The following is a 19,506-nucleotide window of genomic DNA, read 5'->3' as shown; positions in this document are numbered from 1 at the left end:
AGGAGAAACCAAAGTAGCAGAACTAGCCCGATTATTAAGGGCAAACTCGACCAACGGCAAAAAAGTAACCCAGTCGTCCTGGTCAGCAGAAACAAAACATCTTAAATAAGTCTCCAAGGTCTGATTAGTTCGCTCGGTTTGGCCATTCGTCTGAGGATGGAAGGCCGACGAAAAAGACAATTCAATGCCCAACTTAGCACAAAAGGTCCGCCAAAATCTAGACACAAACTGGGATCCTCTGTCAGAAACAATGTTCTCAGGAATCCCGTGCAAACGAACCACATTTTGAAAAAACTGTGGAACCAACTCGGAGGAGGAAGGCAACTTAGGCAAGGGCACCAAATGGACCATCTTAGAAAAACGATCACACACCACCCAGATGACAGACATTCTCTGAGAGACAGGGAGATCTGAAATAAAATCCATGGAAATGTGCGTCCAAGGCCTCTTCGGGACAGGCAAAGGTAACAGCAAACCACTGGCACGAGAACAGCAAGGCTTAGCCCGAGGACAAATTCCACAAGACTGCACAAAGGAACGCACATCCCACGATAAGGAAGGCTACCAAAAAGACCTGGCCACCAAGTCTCTGGTACCAAATATTCCAGGATGGCCCGCCAACACCGAAGAATGAACCTCGGAGATGACTCTGTTGGTCCATCTATCGGGGACAAACAGTCTCTCCGGTGGACAGCGGTCAGGTCTATCCGCCTGAAACTCTTGCAGCACACGTCGCAAATCTGGGGAGATGGCAGACAAAATCACCCCTTCTCTAAGGATACCAGCCGGCTCTGAATCTCCAGGAGAGTCAGGCACAAAACTCCTAGAAAGAGCATCAGCCTTCACATTCTTCGAACTCGGCAGGTACGAGACCATGAAATCAAAACGAGAGAAAAACAACGACCAACGAGCCTGTCTGGGATTCAGCCGCTTGGCCGACTCGAGATAAATCAAATTCTTGTGATCAGTCAAGACCACCACACGATGTTTAGCTCCCTCGAGCCAATGTCGCCACTCCTCAAATGCCCACTTCTGTCATGATCTCAATGGCAAGAGAACATAGCATCAGCATATATAGAAACTAGCTCTTGGAAGATGGGAACTAAGCTGACCATGAACTAAACCTAACGCACAACTAGCAGTGGCCGGGTAGCATGCCTACGTTGATTCTAGATGCCCAGCACCAGCCGGAGGACTAAATAAAGCTAGCAGAGGAAAATATTAGTCCTAGCTCACCTCTAGAGAAATACCCCGAAAGGAGACAGAGGCCCCCCACATGTATTGGCGGTGAGTTAAGATGAAATAACAAACGTAGTATGAAAATAGGTTTAGCAAATTTGAGGTCCACTTACTACACAGCAGAAGACAGAAAGGACACTTTCATGGTCAACTGAAAACCCTATCAAAACACCATCCAGAAATTACTTTAAAACTCTGGCATTAACTCATAACACCAGAGTGGCAATTTCCGTTCACAAGAGCTTTCCAGACACAGTAACGAAACTACAGCTGTGAACTGGAACAAAAATGCAAAAACAAACATGGACAAGAGTCCAACTTATCTAGTAGTTGTCTAGGAGCAGGAACAAGCACAGAGAGGCTTCTGATAACATTGTTGACCGGCAAGCAACTAACAGAGCAGCAAGGTTATATAGCGACTCCCACATCTTGATGGGAACAGGTGAACAGAGAAGATGAAGACACCAGTTCAATTCCACCAGTAGCCACTGGGGGAGCCCAGAATCCAAATTCACAACAGTACCCCCCCCTCAAGGAGGGGGCACCGAACCCTCACCAGAACCACCAGGGCGATCAGGATGGGCCCTATGAAAGGCACGAACCAGATCAGAGGCATGAACATCAGATGCATTCACCCAAGAATTATCCTCCTGGCCGTATCCCTTCCACTTGACCAGATACTGGAGTCTCCATCTGGAAACACGAGAGTCTAAGATTTTCTCCACAACGTACTCCAACTCACCCTCAACCAACACCGGAGCAGGAGGCTCAACGGAAGGCACAACCGGTACCTCATACCTGCGCAATAATGACCGATGAAAAACGTTATGAATAGAAAAGGATGCAGGGAGGTCCAAACGGAAGGAAACAGGGTTAAGAATCTCCAATATCTTATACGGGCCGATGAACCGAGGCTTAAACTTAGGAGAAGAGACCCTCATAGGGACAAAACGAGAAGACAACCACACCAAATCCCCAACACAAAGCCGAGGACCAACACGACGGTGGCGGTTGGCAAAAAGCTGAGTCTTCTCCTGGGACAACCTCAAATTGTCCACCACCTGCCCCCAGATCTGATGCAATCTCTCCACCACAGCATCCACTCCAGGACAATCCGAAGATTCCACCTGACCAGAGGAAAATCGAGGATGAAACCCCGAATTACAGAAAAACGGGGACACCAAAGTGGCAGAGCTGGCCCGATTATTGAGAGCGAACTCCGCCAATGGCAAAAAAGCAACCCAATCATCCTGGTCAGCAGACACAAAACACCTCAGATATGTCTCCAGGGTCTGATTAATCCGCTCGGTCTGGCCATTAGTCTGAGGATGGAAAGCGGACGAAAAAGATAAATCTATGCCCATCCTAGCACAGAATGCCCGCCAAAATCTAGACACGAATTGGGTCCCTCTGTCAGAAACGATATTCTCAGGAATACCATGCAAACGAACAACATTTTGAAAAAACAGAGGAACCAACTCGGAAGAAGAAGGCAACTTGGGCAGAGGAACCAAATGGACCATCTTAGAAAAGCGGTCACACACCACCCAGATGACAGACATCTTCTGAGAAACAGGCAGATCTGAAATAAAATCCATCGAGATGTGCGTCCAAGGCCTCTTAGGAATAGGCAAGGGCAACAATAATCCACTAGCCCGAGAACAACAAGGCTTGGCCCGAGCACAAACGTCACAAGACTGCACAAAGCCTCGCACATCTCGTGACAGGGAAGGCCACCAGAAGGACCTTGCCACCAAATCCCTGGTACCAAAAATGCCAGGATGACCTGCCAACGCAGAAGAATGAACCTCAGAGATGACTCTACTGGTCCAATCATCAGGAACAAACAGTTTATCAGGTGGGCAACGATCAGGTCTATCCGCCTGAAACTCCTGCAAGGCCCGCCGCAGGTCTGGAGAAACGGCTGACAATACCACTCCATCCTCAAGGATACCTGTGGGCTCAGAGTTACCAGGCGAGTCAGGCTCAAAACTCCTAGAAAGGGCATCCGCCTTAACATTCTTAGAACCCGGTAGGTATGACACCACAAAATTAAACCGAGAGAAAAATAATGACCAGCGCGCCTGTCTAGGATTCAGGCGCCTGGCGGTCTCAAGATAAATCAAATTTTTGTGGTCAGTCAATACCACCACCTGATGTCTGGCCCCCTCAAGCCAATGGCGCCACTCCTCAAAAGCCCACTTCATGGCCAAAAGCTCCCGATTCCCAACATCATAATTCCGCTCAGCGGGCGAAAATTTACGGGAAAAGAAGGCACAAGGCCTCATCACGGAGCAGTCAGAACTTTTCTGCGACAACACTGCCCCAGCTCCGATCTCAGAAGCGTCGACCTCAACCTGAAAAGGTAGAGCAACATCAGGCTGACGCAACACAGGGGCAGAGGAAAAACGGCGCTTAAGCTCCCGAAAGGCCTCCACAGCATCAGGGGACCAATCAGCAACATCAGCACCCTTCTTAGTCAAATCGGTCAATGGCTTAGCAATATCCGAAAAACCAGCAATAAATCGACGATAAAAGTTAGCAAAGCCCAAAAATTTCTGAAGACTCTTAAGAGAAGAGGGCTGCGTCCAATCACAAATAGCTTGAACCTTGACAGGATCCATTTCAATGGAAGAGGGGGAAAAAATATATCCCAAAAAGGAAATCCTCTGTACCCCAAAAACACACTTAGAACCCTTCACACACAAAGAATTAGACCGCAAAACCTGAAAAACCCTCCTGACTTGCTGGACATGAGAGTCCCAGTCATCCGAAAAAATCAGAATATCATCCAGATACACAATCATAAATTTATCCAAATAATCGCGAAAAATATCATGCATAAAGGACTGGAAAACTGACGGAGCATTTGAAAGACCAAAAGGCATCACTAAATACTCAAAGTGGCCCTCGGGCGTATTAAATGCGGTTTTCCACTCATCCCCCTGCCTGATTCGCACCAAATTATACGCCCCACGAAGGTCAATCTTAGAGAACCACTTGGCCCCCTTTATGCGAGCAAACAAATCAGTAAGCAACGGCAATGGGTATTGATATTTAACAGTGATCTTATTCAAAAGCCGATAATCAATACATGGTCTCAAAGAGCCGTCTTTTTTTGACACAAAGAAAAAACCGGCTCCTAAGGGAGATGACGATGGACGAATATGTCCCTTTTCCAAGGACTCCTTTATATATTCTCGCATAGCAGCATGTTCAGGCACAGACAGATTAAATAAACGACCCTTTGGGTATTTACTACCCGGAATTAAATCTATGGCACAATCGCACTCTCGGTGCGGAGGTAACGAACCAAGCTTGGATTCTTCAAAGACGTCACGATAGTCAGACAGGAACTCAGGAATTTCAGAGGGAATAGATGATGAAATGGAAACCACAGGTACATCCCCATGAGCCCCCTTACATCCCCAGCTCAACACAGACATAGCTCTCCAGTCGAGGACTGGGTTATGAGATTGCAGCCAAGGCAATCCTAGCACCAAATCATCATGTAGATTATACAGCACCAGAAAGCGAATAATCTCCTGGTGATCCGGATTAATACGCATAGTTACTTGTGTCCAGTATTGTGGTTTATTATTAGCCAATGGGGTGGAGTCAATCCCCTTCAGAGGAATAGAAGTCTCCAAAGGCTCTAAATCATACCCACAGCGTTTGGCAAAGGACCAATCCATAAGACTCAAAGCGGCGCCAGAGTCGACATAGGCGTCCGTGGTAATAGATGACAAAGAGCAAATCAGGGTCACAGATAGAATAAACTTAGACGGTAAGGTGCAAATGGAAACAGATTTATCAAGCTTTTTAGTGCGCTTAGAGCATGCTGATATAACATGAGTAGAATCACCACAATAGAAACACAACCCATTTTTCCGTCTAAAATTCTGCCGCTCGCTTCGGGACAGAATTCTATCACACTGCATACTCTCTGGCGACTTCTCAGTGGACACCGCCAGATGGTGCACTGGTTTGCGCTCCCGCAAACGCCTATCGATCTGAATAGCCATTGTCATGGACTCATTCAGACCCGCAGGCACAGGGAACCCCACCATAACATCCTTAATGGCATCAGAGAGACCCTCTCTGAAAGTCGCCGCCAGGGCGCACTCATTCCACTGAGTAAGCACAGACCATTTACGGAATCTTTGGCAGTAAATTTCCGCTTCATCTTGCCCCTGAGATAGGGACATCACAGTTTTTTCTGCCTGAAGCTCCAAATGAGGTTCGTCATAAAGCAACCCCAAGGCCAGAAAAAACGCATCCACATTGAGCAACGCAGGATCCCCTGGTGTCAATGAAAAAGCCCAGTCTTGAGGGTCGCCCCGGAGCAAGGAAATCACAATCCTGACCTGCTGTGCAGGGTCTCCGGCAGAGCGAAATTTCAAGGACAAAAATAATTTGCAATTATTTCGAAAATTCTGAAACCCAGATCTATTCCCCGAGAAAAATTCCGGCAAAGGAATTCTCGGCTCAGATACAGGTGCATGACAAACAAAGTCTTGCAAATTTTGTACCTTCGTGGCGAGATTATTCAAACCTGCAGTTACACTCTGAAGATCCATTACAAACAGGTGGACACAGAGCCATTCAAAGATCAGAAGGAGAGAAAAAAAAAAATTTCAGCAGACTACTTATTTCTCTCCTTTCTCAGCCAAGGATTTTAACCCTTTAGTGGGCCGGTCAAACTGTCATGATCTCAATGGCAAGAGAACATAGCATCAGCATATATAGAAACTAGCTCTTGGAAGATGGGAACTAAGCTGACCATGAACTAAACCTAACGCACAACTAGCAGTGGCCGGGTAGCATGCCTACGTTGATTCTAGATGCCCAGCACCAGCCGGAGGACTAAATAAAGCTAGCAGAGGAAAATATTAGTCCTAGCTCACCTCTAGAGAAATACCCCGAAAGGAGACAGAGGCCCCCCACATGTATTGGCGGTGAGTTAAGATGAAATAACAAACGTAGTATGAAAATAGGTTTAGCAAATTTGAGGTCCACTTACTACACAGCAGAAGACAGAAAGGACACTTTCATGGTCAACTGAAAACCCTATCAAAACACCATCCAGAAATTACTTTAAAACTCTGGCATTAACTCATAACACCAGAGTGGCAATTTCCGTTCACAAGAGCTTTCCAGACACAGTAACGAAACTACAGCTGTGAACTGGAACAAAAATGCAAAAACAAACATGGACAAGAGTCCAACTTATCTAGTAGTTGTCTAGGAGCAGGAACAAGCACAGAGAGGCTTCTGATAACATTGTTGACCGGCAAGCAACTAACAGAGCAGCAAGGTTATATAGCGACTCCCACATCTTGATGGGAACAGGTGAACAGAGAAGATGAAGACACCAGTTCAATTCCACCAGTAGCCACCGGGGGAGCCCAGAATCCAAATTCACAACACACTTCATAGCCAACAGCTCCCGATTACCGACATCATAATTCCGCTCGGCAGGCGAAAACTTTCTTGAAAAGAAAGCACATGGCTTCATCACAGAGCCATCGGGGCTTCTCTGCGACAAAACAGCCCCCGCTCCAATCTCGGAAGCATCAACCTCCACCTGGAAGGGAAGTGAGACATCTGGCTGACATAAGACCGGAGCCGAAGAAAACCGACGCTTCAGCTCCCGAAAGGCCTCCACAGCCGCAGAAGACCAATTAGTCACATCAGAACCCTTCTTGGTCAAATCCGTCAAAGGCTTAACAACGCCAGAAAAATTAGCTATGAAGCGATGGTAAAAATTAGCAAAACCCAAGAACTTCTGAAGACTCTTAACAGATGTAGGCTGCGTCCAGTCATGAATAGCCTGAACCTTGACTGGGTCCATCTCAATAGTAGAAGGAGAAAAAATGAAACCCAAAAAAGAAATCTTCTGGACTCCAAAAAGACATTTTGAGCCCTTCACAAATAAAGCATTGTCACGCAGGACCTGAAAGACCATCCTGACCTGCTTAACATGAGACTCCCAATCATCCGAAAAAAACAGAATATCATCCAGATACACAATCATAAACTTATCCAGATATTCACGGAAGATGTCATGCATAAAGGACTGAAAGACTGAAGGAGCATTAGAAAGTCCAAAAGGCATCACCAAGTACTCAAAATGGCCTTCAAGCGTATTAAATGGAGTTTTCCATTCATCACCCTGTTTTATATGCACAAGGTTATACGCACCACGAAGATCCATCTTGGTAAACCAACTAGACCCCCTAATGCGAGCAAACAAATCAGTTAACAATGGCAAAGGATACTGAAATTTGACCGTGATTTTATTCAAAAGGCGATAATCAATACAGGGTCTCAGGGAACCATCCTTTTTAGCCACAAAAAAGAATCCTGCACCAAGAGGGGATGAGCACAGGCGAATATGTCCCTTCTCTAAAGACTCCTTTATATAACTCCGCATGGCAGCATGCTCCGGCACAGATAAATTGAAAAGTCGTCCCTTAGGAAACTTACTACCAGGAATCAAATTTATAGCACAATCACAGTCCCTATGAGGAGGTAGAGAATTGAGTTTGGGCTCCTCAAATACATCCTGGTAGTCTGACAAAAACGTAGGGACTTCAGAAGGAGTGGATGAAGCAATTGACACCACAGGAGCGTCACCATGAATTCCCTGACAACCCCAACTTGACCCCGACATAGCTTTCCAATCCAGGACTGGATTATGAGTCTGCAACCATGGTAGACCCAACACGACGACATCATGCAAATTATGCAGTACAAGAAAGCGAATCACCTCCTGATGAACAGGAGTCATGCACATGGTCACTTGTGTCCAGTACTGAGGTCTATTCGTAGCCAATGGTGTAGAATCAATTCCCCTTAGTGGAATAGGGAATTTTAAAGGCTCCAAATCAAAACCACAGCGCCTGGCAAATGACCAATCCATCAGACTCAGGGCGGCACCTGAATCTACAAAAGCATTAACCGGGTAAGATGACAGGGAACAAATCAGGGTAACAGACAAAATGAACTTATGCTGTAAAATACCAATGGTGACAGATTTATCAACCTTTTTTTTGCGCTTAGAGCATGCTGAGATAACATGAGCTGAGTTACCACAGTAAAAGCACAACCCATTTTGTCGTCTATAATTTTGCCGTTCACTTCTGGTCAGAATTCTGTCACATTGCATAGATTCAGGTGTCTGTTCAGAAGACACCACCAAATGGTGCACAGGTTTGTGCTCCCGCAAACGCTGATCAATCTGAATGGCCAGAGTCATTGACTCATTCAGACCTGCAGGCGTAGGGAACCCCACCATGACATTCTTAATGGCTTCAGAAAGACCTTCTCTGAAATTTGCAGCCAGGGCACACTCATTCCACTGAGTAAGCACCGACCATTTCCGAAATTTCTGGCAGTACACCTCTACTTCATCTTGCCCCTGTGAGAGGGCCAATAACGTTTTTTCAGCCTGGTTCTCAAGATTAGGTTCCTCATAGAGCAATCCAAGGGCTAGAAAAAACGCATCTACACTAAGCAATGCAGGATCCCCTGGCGCCAATGCGAAGGCCCAATCTTGAGGGTCACCACGCAAAAAGGAAATGATAATCTTAACTTGCTGAACGGCATCACCAGAGGAATGAGGTTTCAAAGAAAGAAACAACTTACAATTGTTCCTAAAATTCAGGAACCTAGATCTATCTCCAGAAAACAACTCCGGAATAGGTATTCTAGGCTCTTACATAGGACTGTGAACAACAAAATCCTGAATACTTTGAACCCTAGCAGCAAGATGATCCAGACTGGAAGCCAAGCTCTTGACATCCATGTCAGCAGCTGAATTCAGAGCCACACCAAGATTAAGAGGAGGAGGGAAGCTAGCCACAGCAGCTAGACACACGGCAAAAAAAAATAAAATAAAAATTTCTCAAGGCTTCTTTTCTCCTGCTTCTGCCATGCAATTAACACTTTATGGGCCGGCTGTACTGTTATGATCCTTAGTGGCTGAGGATCACGAATAGACCAGCAAGTGAATAAACTAAGGACAAGCTCTAGGGAGATGGTAACTGGACTGATCGCAAATCTGAACCTATCCAACACAACTAGAGGTAGCCGGTGAACATGCCAAAAAAATTCCTAGACGTCTCGAGCCAGCCTGAGGAACTAGCTACCCCTAAAGAGAAAGAAAGACCTCGCTTGCCTCCAGAGAAATAATACCCAAAGATATAGAAGCCCCCAACAAATATTAACGGTGAAGTAAGAAGAAGGCACATACGTAGGGATGAAATCAGATTCAGCAAAAGAGGCCCACTAGTACTAGAAAGCAGAAAATAGAGCAGGGGTCTATGCGATCAATAAAAAACCCTTACAAAATATCCATCCTGAGATTTCAAGAACCCACGCACCAACTAATGGTGTGTGGGGAGAAACTCAGTCCACTAGAGCATCCAGCAAGCGAGGGAATCACATTTTAGCAAGCTGGACAAGAAAACATGATAAACACTGCTGATCAAAAAATGAGCAAACAAAACTTAGCTTGTCCTGGATGGACTGGGAGCGAGGTAGTCAGAAGGAATCTGAGTAGCACTGATTACATCGACAGCCGGCAACAAGTGGAAGTGAAACAGAGCTATATAGGAACCTCCCAGAGGATAACGAACCAGCTGATAGCCAGAGACCAGCAGGATAACAAACAAAGCCACCAGGGGGAGCCCCAAAGCAAAAGTCACACCATACCACCAGTGACCACAAGAGGGAGCCTGAAAACAGAGTTCACAACAATTGTCCATTTGGAAGACCCATTTCCACCCAAGCTTTAACTTCCTGGCTGATGTATTGAGATGTTGCTTCAGTATTGCCTCATAATCCTCGTTTCTCATGATGCCATCTATTTTGTGAAGTGCACCAGTCCCTCCTGCAACAAAACAACCCCACAACATGATGCTGCCACCCCCCCATGTTTTACAATTGGAATGGTGTTCTTAGGCTTCCAAGCTTCTCCCTTTTTCCTCCAAATGTAATGATGATCATTATGCCCAAAAAGTTCAATTTTAGTTTGATCAGACCACAGGACATGGCTCAAAAAATTAAGGCCTTTGTTCCTGCAAAAATTAATCTGGCGTTTTTATGTTTCTTTTGGAGTAATAGCTTCTTCCTGGCAGAATGGTCTTTAGCAGATGTTGATACAGTACTTGTTTCACTGTGGACATTGACACAATCTTACTAGATTCTGCCATCATCTTCAAAAACGTCTTTTGCTTTTGTCCAGTCTTGTTAGTACTTGCGTATAATTGTCTGTACAGATGAACAAGGCACTTTCAGGTATCTAGAAATTGTACCCAAGGATGAGCCAGAATTGTGCAAGTCCACAATTCTCTTCCTGATATCTTGGCTGATTTCTTGAGACTTTCACATGATGCTGCACAAAGAAGCAGCATGTTTCAGGTGTGCATTAAAATACATCCACAGGTGTGTCTCTAACTCAGATGTTGCCAAAATCTTCCAAACAAATTACATCATCATATAGACAGTCAAGAATTGTTTAAAGGCATAGTCATCTTAGTATATGTACATTTTTGACTTTGCAGTAAGTAATAAAAATGCCTTAAAACATTCTCTCTTTCTCATTATTCTGGCTTTTGGCAAATATTAATAATTATGGTAATCCTAAGTGATCTAAAACGGGAAAGGTTTTTTCTAATTTCATGTCAGGTATTGAGAAAATCAATACATAACAAAAGTCCAACAGTGGAATTACCACCTCCAAATAATTACTATTTCTCATATCCACCATGCATGGTGCATAGGAAAAAGAGGCATAGGCAAATCAATATACTATTTAAAAACAACAGTTTATTTGACATAAATATTAAATAAAACAAGACAAGGAAATTTCACAAAAATTGCTGAGGGTAAATCAGATAAACAAGGACTATAGGGAATGGGATATCTAATATTTCATGAAGCACTGCTATATAGAATATTGCTCATTAAATGATACTCAATCAAAGTGCATAGTGCTAAATAAATTATTATCATAAGAGCAAATTTATGTAAATTCTCATGGCAGAATATTAAATAAAGTGTCCAGTGCAAAAAAGTGCCTTAATGAACATTGCTGCCCATATCACCCTGTATCATCTTACTTACATAACTATTAGTACTGAACTGGATACCTCTCAGCAGGGCCAGCTCCAGGTTTTCATGGGCCCTGGGCGAAAGAGTCCCGGTGGGCCCCTTTAACACATACCACAATTCATAATGCACGGATACGGCAGAGAAATATAGGTATAGTACAATGCCAAAGATTTCACTTACTTCTTACATTACATGAGTGATATCTATTGTGCATTCTACATTAGCTCAGAAACCGGACAGTATAGTCCTCTATACAGAATAATGAGCCCCATATATTGCTCCAAACAGAATAATGAGCCCCATATATTGCATCATACAGTATAATGGCCCCATATAGTGCTCCATACAGTATAATTGGCACCACATAGTCCTGTATACAGAATAATGAGCCCCATATATTGCTCCAAACAGAATAATGAGCCCAATATTATGCTCCATACAGAATAATGAGCCTCATATAATGCTCCATACAGTATAATGGGCACCACAAAGTGCTCTATACAGAATGAGCCGCATATATTGCTCCATACAGAATTGACCCCATATAATGCTCCATACGGTATAGTGAGCCACATATAATTCTCCATACAGTATATGATGGGCCCCATCTATTGCTCCATATATAATGGGCCTCATTTAATGCTCCATACAGTATATGATCGGCCCCATACAGTATACTGAGTCCCATATATTGCTCCATACAGAATGGGCCCCATATGATGCTCCCTACAGAATGAGTCCCATATAATGCTCCAAAAATAATTGGCCCCATAAGATGCTCCATGTATAATGGGCCCCATATAATGCTCCATAAATAATTGGCCACATAAAATGTTTCATATATAATTAGTCCCATAAGATGCTTCATATATTATTGGCCCCATATACTGCTCCATATGTAATTGGCCCCATATAATGCTCACTATAGAATTGGCTTCATAAGATGCTCCCTATATTATTGGCCCCATAAGATACTCCATATAGAATTAGCCCCATATAATGCTCCAAATATGGGCCCCTTCTGATGGTCCCCATATATTGCTCCAAATATTAAAACAAAACAAAAAATGAAATACTCACAGTATCGTTTCTCCTTGAGGAGATCAACATGTTAAGCATGTCAAGATGAGGAGACTAAGGGTATGTGCACATGCTGCGGATTCTGCTGCGGATCCGCAGCAGTTTTCCCAAAGTTTACAGTAGCATGTAAACCTATGGGGAAAAAAAAACGCTGTGCACATGCTGCGGAAAATTCTGCGCGGAAACGCAGCAGATTATTTTCCGCAGCATGTCACTTCTTTCTGCGGATTCCGCAGCGGTTTTCAACCAGCACCAATAGGAAAGTGCAGTTGAAAACCCGCAGAGGAATCCGCAGAAGAAACCGCAGGAAAATCCGCAGTGAAAACCGCAGTGGTTTTGCACTGCGGATTTTCCAAATCCGCTGCGGAAAAATCCGCAGCAGAATCCGCAACGTGGGCACATACCCTTAAAGCCGCAATGCTCCATGTGATATTTCAGTTTTTCTTTTTTATAAATTTGTAAAAAAAATTCTACATTTCTGTATTTTTTCAGTCAAGATGGGGTGCAGAGTGTACATTAATGAGAAAAAAAATGAACATTTTTGAATTTACCAAATGGCTGCAATGAAACAAAGAGTGAAAAATAAAGGAGTCTGAATACTTTCCGTACCCACTGTACAAGCTTGATACACCATGCTGTGAGCATGGTCTAACAAGTTTGCTAGATCTGGTGACAATGATGTCATCATGACGATATTGGGTCACTATGGCAATGATCAAGTATGAGAGCAGAGGGGACCCCTTCCTCTGACTGCCTTATAATTGCTGCAATAGATATCGATCGCAGCATTTAGCGGGTTAAACTGCCGGGAGCGTTGAAAAGGAATTTGGGTGTTTTTATAAACATGTATGTGTTAGTTACACATTTTTAGTAATCTATATTAAAACTTACGTTTTTAAACTGTTACTCACCTTGCTGCTGTGACAGGGTCACTGGTGCCATTATTGAGGGGAGAAATGTGCCACAAAGGTTGCTTTCCTGCATGATGTGAAAGCCATAAGTGTTTTCTCCAGAATGATATGTGCTGAGAGCAGGACGCCTACCCACCATATCACCACATGGCTGGAAGGAGTTAAATGGCCAGCTAGTTTTTTTTCTTGGTCAGTGTGTATGGAGGAAAGGAAGCCGCCTGACTACTAGGTCCTGTGAGAGCTGCCATAGGTGTTGTCCCAGAGGAACTGGGCAGGACTGTATATGAAATCTTTATTTTCATTTCAGCCAACCAGGCTGTTTTTCTGTTCCCAGTTTGGATTTTCAGTTTATGATGCAATAAACTACCAGAGACTTTAACCACACATGTGCCTGTGTCTACCTCAAGGAGCAGCTAAGTGAGCCTACCTTCCACACTGCATAGCAGCTAATTTGAGGGCCATTTTAAAGTTTGCGGGCTACCGCAGGGCCCATTATACAGCAGTGGGGTTAATGTGGAGTCCGTTATACACTGTGGAAGCTAATGTAGGGGCCATTATACATTTTAGGGAATAATGCGGGGGCAATTATACAGTTTAGAGGCTAATGTGAGGGATATTACATTGCTTGGGACTTACTGTGGGGGCCTTTTTACAATGTGGGAGCTAATACAGGAGCCATTATACAAGTTGAGGGCTAGTGTGGGGACTACTGTGGAGGTCATTATATAGTGTGGGGGCCATTATTCAGTATGGGTTCTACTGAGGGGACTTCTATGGGGATCATTATACTATGTTTTGGGGGAGTTGTCAGGACATCATACTGTGGAGGTATCATACTGTGTATAGCGAGCTGTGGGCCCAACTGTTATGATTGAACTAGTGGTTAGGAGCACTAGAAATGACCAGATGAGCAAACTAATAATACAGGACGAGCTCTGGGAAGTGGGAGCTCTGCTGACCGCAACCCCTAATCCTATCACAACAACTAGAAATAGCCGTGGAGCGTTTCTGACTCTGCCTAGACGCCTCTTCACAGCCTAAGAGCTAACTACCCCTAAAGACAGAAAATACAGCCTACCTTGCCTCAGAGAAATTCCCCAAAGAAATAGGCAGCCCCCCACATATATTGACTGTGAGTTAAGATGGAAGTCACAAACACAGGAATAAAATAGGTTTCAGCAAAGGAGGCCAGACTTAACTAAATAGACTGAGGATAGAAAAGGTATCTTTGCGGTCAGCATAAAAAACTAACAAAAAACCACGCAGAGTGTGCAAAAGAGAGCACCGCACCGACTCACGGCGCGGTGATGCCACTCTGCATCCCAGAGCTTCCAGCTAACAAGACAAAATCATAATAGCAAGCTGGACAAAAACACAATGGTAACAAATAAGCTAGCAGGGACTTAGCTTTTGCTGAAGTAGACAGGTCATCTGAAAGATCCAAGAAAACTGAACCAGTACTAGGACATTGACAGCTGGCATCAGGTAACAATCTGACTGGAGTTAAATAGAGCAGCCAGCCAAGGCCTAAATGAGGTCAGCTGGGGAAGGAACCTCAGAACCAGCAGCTCCACTCACAGCCACCAGAGGGAGTCCATGGACAGAACTCGCCGAAGTACCATTCATAAACACAGGAGGGAGTTCGAGAACAGAATTCACAACAGTACCCCCCCCTTGAGGAGGGGTCACCGAACCCTCACCAGAGCTTCCAGGCCGATCCAGACGAGCCAAATGAAAGGCACGAACAAGATCGGCAGCATGAACATCAGAGGCCACCACCCAGGAATTATCCTCCTGACCATAACCTTTCCACTTGACTAGGTACTGAAGTTTCCGTCTCGAAACACGAGAATCCAAAATCTTCTCCACCACATACTCCAACTCCCCCTCAACCAACACCGGGGCAGGAGGATCAACGGAGGGAACCATAGGAGCCACATATCTCCGCAATAACGACCTATGGAACACATTATGGATGGCGAAAGAAGCTGGAAGGTCCAAACGAAATGACACAGGATTAAGAATTTCAGAAATCTTATAAGGACCAATGAAACGAGGCTTAAACTTAGGAGACAAAACCTTCATAGGAACATAACGAGACGACAACCAAACCAAATCCCCAACACGAAGTCGGGGACCAACACAGCGACGGCAGTTAGCGAAACGTTGAGCCTTCTCCTGGGATAATGTCAAATTGTCCACTACGTGAGTCCAAATTTGCTGCAACCTGTCCACCACAGAATCCACACCAGGACAGTCCGAAGGCTCAACCTGCCCTGAAGAAAAACGAGGGTGGAAACCAGAATTACAGAAAAAAGGCGAAACCAAAGTGGCCGAGCTGGCCCGATTATTAAGGGCGAACTCAGCCAAAGGCAAGAAGGACACCCAATCATCCTGATCAGCAGAAACAAAGCATCTCAGATATGTTTCCAAAGTCTGATTGGTTCGTTCGGTTTGGCCATTTGTCTGAGGATGGAAAGCTGAAGAAAAAGACAAATCAATGCCCATCTTAGCACAAAAGGACCGCCAAAATCTTGAAACAAACTGGGAACCTCTGTCCGACATGATGTTCTCCGGAATGCCATGTAAACGAACCACATGCTGGAAAAACAATGGAACCAAATCAGAGGAGGAAGGCAATTTAGGCAAAGGTACCAAATGGACCATCTTAGAGAAGCGATCACAAACCACCCAGATAACTGACATCCTCTGAGAGACAGGGAGATCTGAAATAAAATCCATGGAAATATGCGTCCAGGGCCTCTTCAGGACCGGCAAGGGCAAAAGCAACCCACTGGCACGAGAACAGCAGGGCTTAGCCCGAGCACAAGTCCCACAGGACTGCACAAAAGAACGCACATCTCGTGACAAGGAAGGCCACCAAAAGGATCTAGCCACCAAATCTCTGGTACCAAAGATTCCAGGATGACCAGCCAACACCGAACAATGAACCTCAGAGATAACTCTACTAGTCCATCTATCAGGGACAAACAGCTTCTCCACTGGGCAACGGTCAGGTCTATCAGCCTGAAACTCCTGCAGCACCCGCCGCAAATCAGGGGAGATGGCAGACAAAATTACCCCCTCTTTGAGAATACCAGCCGGCTCAGGAACTCCCGGAGAATCAGGCACAAAATTCCTTGAAAGGGCATCAGCCTTCACATTCTTAGAACCCGGAAGGTACGAAACCACAAAATTGAAGCGGGAGAAAAACAGCGACCATCGAGCCTGTCTAGGATTCAACCGCTTGGCAGACTCGAGATAAGTCAGATTCTTGTGATCCGTCAAGACCACCACGTGATGCTTGGCTCCTTCAAGCCAATGTCGCCACTCCTCAAATGCCCACTTCATAGCCAACAACTGTCGATTGCCCACATCATAATTGTGCTCAGCAGGCGAAAACTTTCTAGAAAAGAAAGCACATGGTTTCATCACAGAGCCATCAGAACCTCTTTGAGACAAAACAGCCCCTGCTCCAATCTCAGAAGCATCCACCTCGACCTGAAATGGGAGCGAAACATCTGGCTGACACAACACAGGGGCAGAAGAAAAACGACGCTTCAGCTCCTGAAAAACCTCAACGGCCGCAGAGGACCAATTGACCACATCCGCACCTTTCTTGGTTAAATCAGTCAATGGTTTAACAACACTAGAAAAATTAGCGATGAAGCGACGGTAAAAATTAGCAAAGCCCAGGAATTTCTGAAGGCTCTTCACAGAAGTAGGCTGAGTCCAATCATAAATGGCCTGAACTTTAACAGGGTCCATCTCGATAGTAGAAGGGGAAAAAATGAAGCCCAAAAATGAAACCTTCTGAACTCCAAAGAGACATTTAGACCCCTTCACAAACAAGGAATTAGCACGAAGGACCTAGAACAACATTCTGACCTGCTTCACATGAGACTCCCAATCGTCCGAAAAGACCAAAATATCATCCAAATATACAATCATGAATCTATCCAGGTACTTTCGGAAGATGTCATGCATAAAGGACTGAAACACAGATGGAGCATTAGAAAGCCCGAATGGCATCACCAAGTACTCAAAATGGCCCTCGGGCGTATTAAATGCTGTTTTCCATTCGTCGCCCCGTTTAATACGCACAAGATTATACGCCCCTCGAAGATCTATCTTGGTGAACCAGCTAGCCCCCTTAATCCGAGCAAACAAATCAGACAGTAGCGGCAAAGAGTACTGAAATTTGACGGTGATTTTATTGAGAAGGCGGTAATCTATACAAGGTCTCAGAGAACCATCCTTCTTGGCCACAAAAAAGAACCCTGCTCCCAACGGTGACGACGACGGGCGAATATGCCCTTTCTCCAAGGACTCCTTTATATAACTCCGCATTGCAGCGTGTTCTGGCACAGATAAATTAAACAATCGGCCCTTCGGAAACTTACTACCAGGAATCAAATTAATAGCACAATCGCAATCCCTATGAGGAGGTAGGGCACTGGATTTGGGCTCATCAAATACATCCCGGTAATCTGACAAGAACTCAGGGACTTCAGAAGGATGGGAAGACGAAATAGACAACAATGGGACATCCCCATGTACCCCTTGACAACCTCAACTGGATACAGACATTGATTTCCAATCCAATACTGGATTATGGACCTGTAGCCATGGCAAACCCAAAACGACCACATCATGCAGATTATGCAACACCAAAAAGCGAATATCCTCCTGATGTGCAGGAGCCATGCACATGGTCAATTGAGTCCAGTAGGGTTGAGCGACTTTCATTTTTTTAAGATCGAGTAGGGTTTTGGGAAACCCGATTTTGTCCAGAGTCGAGTCGAGTGCAGTCGGCCGATTATCGCTAAAAGTCGGGGATCGACCGAAACACGAAACCCAATGCAAGTCAATGGGGAAGCATAGTCGGCAGTGAGTGGAGGCCAGGAAAACACCTACAGTGCCCATTTTAATGCCAAAAACATCCATTCTTGTTTCTGAAGCTTGCCAATCTTAATTAACTGTATAATAATAGTTGGGCATAGGGAATTGGGGGAAAGTTGTGGGGGGAGTAGGGCTGGCTCAAGTTTTTCGTGGGCCCAGGAAATGCGGACTACGTCACGGCGGTGTTGCAGGGAAAGGTAAGTATTTAAACGTTGCAAGTGCTGTGATCCTGAGCAAGCAGGGGGGGCCCACTCGTTCGCATTGCCACTGGCACAGGGCCCCTCAAAGTACGGCGGTGTGTTTGCATGGCGGGGGCGCCTCCCACCAGCTGCGACACTTTTGCGTACTCTGAGGGGCCCTGTGCCAGTGACGTCGCCAACGAGTATGCCCCCCACCTGATGAAGGAACCTGCACTTTCATCTGCACCTTCCTCTTTGTCCCTGTGTAAGGTGGTATAACATGCGGGAAGGGGAACCTTACTTTCAGCAGGGTCAGATTCTGGCTGTGTAGAGTACAAGGGGAATGTAGTGGTCTAGGTCAATGTACCAGCAGACTCATTTAGCAGTGGCTGGGCAATGGGCAGGATGAGGAGGAAACAGATATAGGGCCAAAGAATAAAGTAGGCTACATGCAGTTCAAAATTGGTAACAGGACTAAACAGGCGGCATTGCTTTGTTCAGTGGAGTAGCAAACCCAAGAGCAGCAGACACTGTTTCAAGGGCCTAACCACACTAGTAGGCCAAATGCAGTTTAATATCTGATAGTATAGGGCGAAAGCCAGAATGTGGAAGCTCAGCTTTGTTCAGTTGAGGACAACACCAGGGAGGGGCAGACACCTTTAGTAGGCCGGAAAAGCCTATTGCATTTTTTAAAATGGTAATTTGGAGCAGAAGGTTGAAGCTCAGCTTTATTTAGTTGAGGACAACACCAGGCAGGGGCACACAGACAGACACCTTTAGTAGGCCGGAAAAGCCTATTGCATTTTTTAAAATGGTAATTTGGAGCAGAAGGTTGAAGCTCAGCTTTATTTAGTTGAGGGCAACACCAGGGAGGGGCAGAAGCCGTTAGTAGGCCCTAACCACCATTTTTTTTTTTTAAAACCACTTAATGAGAGCCGGAAGGTTGAAGCTCAGCTTTATTTAGTTGAGGACAACACCAGGCAGGGGCACACAGACAGACACCTTTAGTAGGCCGGAAAAGCCTATTGCATTTTTTAAAATGGTAATTTGGAGCAGAAGGTTGAAGCTCAGCTTTA

Source organism: Ranitomeya variabilis, chromosome 1 (assembly GCF_051348905.1).
Source record: "Ranitomeya variabilis isolate aRanVar5 chromosome 1, aRanVar5.hap1, whole genome shotgun sequence".
Classification (NCBI taxonomy): Eukaryota; Metazoa; Chordata; class Amphibia; order Anura; family Dendrobatidae; genus Ranitomeya; species Ranitomeya variabilis.
This window is presented reverse-complemented; position numbering follows the sequence as displayed.